Genomic DNA, 7692 nt, shown 5'->3' with positions numbered 1-7692 from the left:
GACTGCAGAGGGTCGACCTGGACTGAGAGGAGAGGAAGGAGGGATGAAGGAGGGATGAAGGACTCAGAGAAAGTTTGTCAGAATAATAAACAAGCAGCAGGATTTTCAACTTGGCCTCAGTTTGTTTGGAGACATGAAGCCTCCTCCTCCTCTTCTTCTTCTTCTTCTTCTCCTTCTTCTTCGTCTTCTTCCTGTGTCATCCCTCCTTCTCTTTCACACCTCCTCTCTCCGTCAGTCCAAACAAACTCTCCTTTAACACTTTTATTCCTGTTCCTGCTGTTCCCTCCTCGTCTCTGTTATAAACTCCAGTCCGGTGAGTGAAGTGATTCAGCGTTGAGGCCACGCAGCAGTTTAAACATCGCGGCTCAGAACTTGTGAGACGAGTCAGAACCCTTCATGACACCAGCTGACTCATGAGGCTCTGTGGCGCAATGGATAGCGCATTGGACTTCTAGTGAAACACAGGAGAAGTGATTCAAAGGTTGTGGGTTCGAGTCCCACCAGAGTCGACCTTTATACCTCCATGTTTCCTCTGCTGTCTCCAGAGGCCACAGAGCTGCAGTCCTCTGGCCACACAGGAAAGTAGTTCCTCTCACGTTGTTTTCTGAAGTCAGTCCCTGAACATTTTGCACAGTTTCATCCTGTTTGGGCCAAATTCTACATAATACTGCTTTAATTAATGTCTTCATGCTTTTTGGCCCCTTTGTGACTTCAGGAAGTGAAGCACACGAGTGTTCAATGATCCAGATCAGGATCTTCATTCTGGTCACAGAGGCTCTGTGGCACAATGGACAGCGCAATGGACTTCTAGTCAAACAGGAGGAGACGTTCAAAGGTCCACATTGATATAAAAACCCTTTAAAGTGCAGAGGAGAAATCAGCCTCATGCCAATAAATACAGAACTAATAAGAATATAGAAATGTGGAGGATGTTGGTTTAAATCCCCATGAAGCTGAACTCTGTAGTGATGGAGTATAAAGTCCAACAGAAGGAAGTCTGATTGATGACAGTGTCTCTGTGATGCAGGAAACTTGTGAAGAAGCATTTGAAAGGGTTGTGGGTTCAAGTCCCAGCAGAGTCAACCTTCAGATAAAGAGAAAAGGAAGCAGTCAGACTGCTTAAATTAATTAATCTGCTCCTTGTGCACTTTTAATGTCTGTTAATATGTTTTCTGAGCATGAAATACAATAAACATTTATTGAAAATAAATAAATGTCTGACTGTGAGAAGCCACGTGCAATAACATCAAACGACCCAGACAAGAATCCAGTAGGATTTTATTGGTGCAACAGGCAGAAATGTGAAGGTTGTTGGTTTAAATCCCCTACAAGTTTAACTTTAGATACTACAGTCCAAGTCTGATGGACACAAGCAGTATCAGGCTCTGTGGCGCAATGGACAGCGCGTTGGACTTCTAGGTAGACATAGAAGAAGTGATTCAAAGGTTGTGGGTTCGAGTCCCACCAGAGTCAGCCACTTGGAAATGCACTTAGTAACACAAGGCAGCAAATTGTGACCTCTGTCATAGTTCAGATAATGAGTGTTAATTTTATGGAGTGGCTCAGAGGTTGTGAGTTTGAGTCCCACCAATTAAAGACAGTGAGCCTTCAAAGAAGCAGCTGACAGCTGAGTTAACTCTTACGTAAAGCTGGCTCTGTGGCACAATGGACATTCTAGGTAACCACAGGAGGAGGCATTCAAAGGTTGTGGGTTTGAGTCCCACCAGTGTTGTGCTTCAGAGAAAGTTGTGGTCGATGAAGGCATCAGTGACGCTCTGACCCGCCTCAGTCGCGTCCTTCCTCCACACCAACATACAGAGTGTTTGTTGAACGAACACAAGCGGCCATTGATTTCACAGGAGGCAGAAATCAAACGCACCCCAACCATCTCCAGTATGTGGAGCAGTTTTAATATCCAGCCAACGCAGTGTAATTATGGGATGTGGCAGGATGGTTTCCCCGGCGACCACTGTTTGTCGTTTATAATAATTAGTCCGACAATTTAGTGAAGTCTGAGGTCGGACAGAGGCTTCACTGTGAGGTGCTGTGAGTGTGTGTGTGTGTGTGTGTGTGTGTGTGTCTGGCGACAGATGTATACCGCAGTGTTTCCAACCTCAGAGCAACGCAGTAAACAACATAAACAACACACACACACACACAAATACATGGATACATACAGTAAATATATATGATTATTACACACACACACACACACACACACACACACACACACACACACACACACACACACACACACACCACTGACTGTGTGACTTCCTGCAGACGTGAGGCTCTGTGGCGCAATGGATAGCGCGTTGGACTTCTAGTACGACACAGTAGACGGTATTCAAAGGTTGTGGGTTCGAGTCCCACCAGAGTCGAGCTTTAAACACAGCGACTGAAGGTTTCACATCTGAACTTGCTTGATGGGGCTCATAAACTCTTGTTCTCAGATTTTACAAGTTTAGTTTCACGTTCCTCTGGAGGTTTGATGGAAACCTGCTGAACTGTGACACTCGGATGAAAACAGGAGGAAACACTGAGGCTCTCATGTTCTGAGGAGGAGGAGAGCGTGGAGCCGCTGGTGTTCAGGGAAAAGAAACATGAAGCTAGCAGTAGTTAGCTAAACAAGCTCGCTTTGCTGTTTTAGTCCAATAAATACATAAACAACTCTGTTAAATCCACAATCATGAACACACCACAGCGATCCTTCCTGCTGCAGGTGTGTGCTTTGTGCTAACGTTAGCTGCTGAGCGACAGGCCCAGAGACTGAGAGACACCTCAGATTATCATAATGAACATAAACAACGAACGTGGCTATTGTAAGTACTCACCGCTGTCGAGCTAGCATGTTAGCATCGGGGCACTTTGGCTGCACTTTCTCTGCCATTCTTGGGTGACTAGCTCGCTAATAGCTTTAGCAATACATCCGCCGAGTTACAGGCCGGCGACGGCTGCAGGGACTTTAAAAGATTTACCACAAATATAACCAAAGAGAAGAATCATTAATCAACTCTCGCTTTAAGTGAACATGGAGAAAGGTTGTGTTCTCACCGTCGTTATTGAAATAAACAGTTTTAATTAAAAAACAATAAGTCTTGATGATCTTTACAGACTTTGGATTTATGGACAGAAGGCTGGAGTAGATGTACAGCTTGATCTCCTGTGAACACCATGAAGTTTGTTTATGAATTAATATGAAACTTGATCCCTCTGTACCTGATGAAGCGCTGATATCATGTTGAGAAGTTGCATTTTTCTAAATGTGATAAAAATATGAATGTTACCAGGACTGTTCGTTCCCTGGAAGGCTGAGGAATCAGAAAGAGCTGAGGAGAACAGTCAGCTGTCCGTCCTCTATTATTACATGTACCTCCTGATGTCTGCCCCCGGCGGTCGGTACTGGAGTCTCCGACCGAGCTCTGGGTCCTGAAGGATCATGGTATTGGAGTATTTACAGTAAACTCGGTTGCAGTCTGAGTTTTATGTTAATATTTGAGTCACGAGTAGATTCCTGGTCAGAAGCAGCGGTTTCAGTGTTGACATCAGTAGAAACATGACTGTGATGTGTTCAATGTGTTTATGGTTTAAACCAGGTGTGTGCAGCTGGAGCGGCTGTAGGTGTGTGTGTGTGTGTGTGTGTGTCTCTGTACATTCCCATCATGAATCACTGCCCCCCCGTCCTCTCTATCATTCCAGTCTTCCCATAAAAACTCTGGTCGTCTGTCATTTTGTTTCTTTCCACTAATTTAAAACACACACACACACACACACACACACACACACACACACACACACACACTTAACTGAGTGCTATTAGTGTTATAACCATAAATACATAAAGAGGGAATTTCCACGCAGTCACAGCAGCTGATGACACATTTAAAGTCTTCATCTGTCCGCTGAGAGGACTCCACTTCCCACAATACAACACAGGACAATAGAGCAGAAAATAGATCCCCTGTATTTAGCCTTCCCTCTGAAGACCTGTGTAAAGGTGTGTCTGAGTGGTTCTCTGGTGTTTTAGTTTAGAAGTTGAGTTTTGAGCCACGCCAGCTGCTCTGTAAGGACCATAATGTCGTACAGTACAGAAATAAACCTTCGTGTTAGGAACAGCTTTCACTGGTTCTGTCGCACAGACACAGCTGGAAACGTCCCAACATCTTTTCAGGAAATATTCTGTTTCGTGCGTGAAAAACGAAAATCTCATCAAAAATATCTGGTTTTCTAACGAGAAAACATCCCGATGTCCTGTCTGGTTTGGTTGCCACAGACATCACGCCAAATACATCCAGTTTCGACACAGCAAACTTTGCTAAAATGTTAAAAAATATTCAACTCAGTTGGCACAAAGAGGGGTGGAAACGTCCCGAAGTATTGTCAAATGTTTGGGTTTGTCCCACATCTTGTCAAAAATATTTAGTTTTGCAGAACAAACATTGCTAAAACTGTCCTGAAATCTCGTGAGATATAATTGGTTTTGCTGGAAACGTCCCAACTTCTCATCAGAGATGTTCAGTTTTAATGCAACAGACACGGTTTTAAATGTCCTGACGTCTCATCAATAATATCTGCTTTATTTGCCACGACGACGGTTGAAAGTTTCTTTCAAGAGACAAACTTTGCTGGAAACGTTCAGACGTCTCGTCGTTGAATATGATGGAACAGGCAGCGGTGTCAACTCGTTCCCAGACTCACTTGTGTCATCAGATTATATTTTATTAATCTCACTCGGGTCAAATTCCAGAAACGTTCTCCTTGTAAAACACGATCTTTGTCCTGTTTTCACCTCTGGACCAGAACCGAGGAGGAACAAACTGTAGTGAAACAGAACCAGAGGAGAGCGAGCAGACTCAAACTTCATGTTTCCCTCCGGACCAGTTTCACAACAAACACTATTTTTACATCATTCTTCTTCTCTTACATGAACTCTGATCGTATCTGCCGTCCTCAGAGTCTGACCCGCTTCATCCGGTGCTGCTCGATCGGACCTTCAGTCTCGTTATTCGTCTGATGAGTAAAAAAACAAAGCTGACAGCTTCGAGTTCATTTCTCGACTCTGACATCAAGATTTAAAGTTATTAATCTTAAATAACTGTGTGTGAGTGTGTGTGTGAGTGTGAGTGTGTGTGAGTGAGTGTGTGTGTGTGTGTGTGTGTGTGTGGTCGGTGCTGACTCGTCCTGATCCAACTGTCAGACCTGTTAGCATCACTGTGTGTGTGTGTGTGTGTGTGTGTGTGTGTGGTCGGTGCTGACTCGTCCTGATCCAACTGTCAGACCTGTTAGCCTCACTGTGTGTGTGTGTGTGTGTGTGTGAAGCTGCTCGACGCCATGAGCACAATGGACGCAGCAGGACGACAGAGGGGAGCTATTGTGTGTGTGTGTGTGTGTGTGTGTGTGTGTGTTTTCAAACACACACACACACTCACACACAGTGAGACCACACACAGTGTAACTGTCCTACATACTGAATTATAGGAAGAATTTATGACTCTGTAATCTCTAATCTGAACACACACACACACACACACACACACACACACACACACACACACACACACACTGGGAGCTTCTCCCCGATCCACCGGTGCCGGTGTCGGTACCAGAACAGGAGGATCCGGTTCTCTGTGTTCTCCGAGCAGACAGGAATCGACCTGATTGGATGAAGTGGGCAGGGATACCAGAACATTTCTGTTTGTAGGCGGAGAGACAGGCGGTACCGCCCAAACACCAGTTTTAAAAACTAAAACCATAACGGTGACGAGCTGAAAATAGATCTCATGATGAAAACGAGGATATTTCTGTTTTGTTTTCAGTGAGTGAAGTAAAGACTCGCCTCGAGTTTGATCGCAGGATTATTAGTTTGTATTGGTGTCACTGGTTCGGCACCAGCTGGGTGAGTTTCAGAACATCGTACCTGTGAGCAGCAGGTGGGCTGAACCTGTCTCACCACGTCTGAATGCATCAGAAGACGCTGAAATAACAATCTGTAAAGACCCTGAACTCATCGTTCGTCAGGTCTGTCAGCGACAACAAACAACTTTTAAAAGTTACATTTTGACTGAAAGTGACGACTAAAACTATGAAAGATAAAATAACTAAAACTGATGAACATTTACAGACTGAGACTAAATCTGAGACAGCTGCCGCACTGATACTGTTAGACACAGAGATATTTAACAGACAGCAGCTTCAATAGTTAGTGAAATGCTTTCATTTATTAAACAGCTGTTAATGTTAAAGTTACAACTAATGTTGATCATTCTGGGCCTGAGAGAAAATCACTAAATCTGCAAACCAGCCAGTGAGATCACGGCTCCCTCTGTCCTCTGGACCCCTCAGAACCAGGGTCCGTTCAGTTCTTACGACAGTTTCACAGTTGAGTTGATGTTTGTCAGTTTTATGAATACAGACTGTTGGTTCGTAGATTTGTTTGTGTATTAACAGCAACTATAAGAGTCGACTCTGGTGGGACTCGAACCCACAACCTTTGAATCACTTCTCCTGTGCTGTACTAGAAGTCCAATGCGCTATCCATTGCGCCACAGAGCCTCTGAGCCTGGCTTTATGAATAAGAGATCAGATCTGAGCCTGTTAATCTTTGTTTTAAATGAGTTTAAATACCAACTTTGTGTTTCCTCTTTGGACTGAAGGACAAAAAGACAAAGACTTTAAAGACTTTACAGACACATGTTGGTGTCAGACTGATGGCTGAAGCACAATATGTGATCAGTGAGGTTTGTTGTGAGGCGACGCTGACGCTCCAAACAAAGGAGGCTTCTGTCAGCGACCCAGTGATGTCATGTCAACATGAACCCATCACACACAGGCACACACACACACACACACACACACACACACACACACACACACACAGTGTACAGTGGTGTCTGGCCCGTTAAAGGAGCAGTGTGACTAATCATTTTGCTCAATAAAATCTATAATTAGTGTCATTAATCTGTTGAATCTGTCTCAGTGTGGTGACCTCACTGGTTTCACTGGTTTCAGGACGTGTTGGTGTTTTCTGGTCCTTTAACATCACATGGAGCAACATTGAGTCGATGTAGGAACAACACCTGCTGCTGCTTTAAATCTTTACTCGCTGAACCGTTATAGTTTCATTATCCCGTCAGTAATTATGCTGCGTTCACTTGCAATCAGAACTTTGTATTTCCGAGTCTCTAATTCCTGACTTGCAATCTAAAAGCGTCCCAGTGCGTCTGCTCAGAACAACATCTGTGAAGTTGCTCTTTATTTTTTAAGATCGTTCAGTCGTCTTCTTTATTTAAAAAGAAGTCCAGGAACAACATGGCCGCTCGCTGCAAACACAGGTTTAAAGGGCAAGTCTGCAAAATTCACAAGCAGCAATTAAACTGCAGCTTTTCTGTGTTGGAGGTCGTTCTTCTCCAAGGTCTCAGGTACTTCTGATGTCTGTGTTGTGTTCATGCAGGTATGCTTGTGACGTGCTACAGGTTTTGACTGTGGTGGGACTTGAACCCACAACCTTTTCTTAATGTCTTTAAGGGTTAAGGAGGGTTAGTTCAGCAGGCTTTCATCACAACTTCAGACCATCGTTCAATTCATCTTGTAGAGTAAGAAGAAGAGTTTTTGGGTCACATCTTGCACAAGATTCAAGAAAATTGTAAGCTAGAATCTGAAACCCAGAAAGCTTCACTCGCTGTCATTAAAGCT

General features: G+C 44.0%; 4 non-coding genes across 4 annotated transcripts; 3 read left to right on the top strand and 1 right to left on the bottom strand.

Moving 5' to 3' along the window:
- The first annotated feature begins 417 nt into the window (after positions 1–417).
- On the top strand, positions 418–509 carry trnar-ucu (transfer RNA arginine (anticodon UCU)). The gene is given in 2 exon segments: positions 418–454; positions 474–509. It is a non-coding gene; the product is annotated as a tRNA-Arg (tRNA).
- An 872-nt stretch (positions 510–1381) lies between these two features.
- On the top strand, positions 1382–1473 carry trnar-ucu (transfer RNA arginine (anticodon UCU)). Its single transcript is given in 2 exon segments — positions 1382–1418; positions 1438–1473. It is a non-coding gene; the product is annotated as a tRNA-Arg (tRNA).
- An 816-nt stretch (positions 1474–2289) lies between these two features.
- trnar-ucu (transfer RNA arginine (anticodon UCU)) lies at positions 2290–2381 on the top strand. The gene is given in 2 exon segments: positions 2290–2326; positions 2346–2381. It is a non-coding gene; the product is annotated as a tRNA-Arg (tRNA).
- A 4079-nt stretch (positions 2382–6460) lies between these two features.
- Positions 6461–6552, bottom strand: trnar-ucu (transfer RNA arginine (anticodon UCU)). The gene is given in 2 exon segments: positions 6461–6496; positions 6516–6552. It is a non-coding gene; the product is annotated as a tRNA-Arg (tRNA).
- Between the last annotated feature and the right edge of the window lie 1140 nt (positions 6553–7692).

This window comes from Pagrus major, chromosome 2 (genome assembly GCF_040436345.1).
Source record: "Pagrus major chromosome 2, Pma_NU_1.0".
Taxonomy (NCBI): Eukaryota; Metazoa; Chordata; class Actinopteri; order Spariformes; family Sparidae; genus Pagrus; species Pagrus major.
This window is presented reverse-complemented; position numbering and strand designations above follow the sequence as displayed.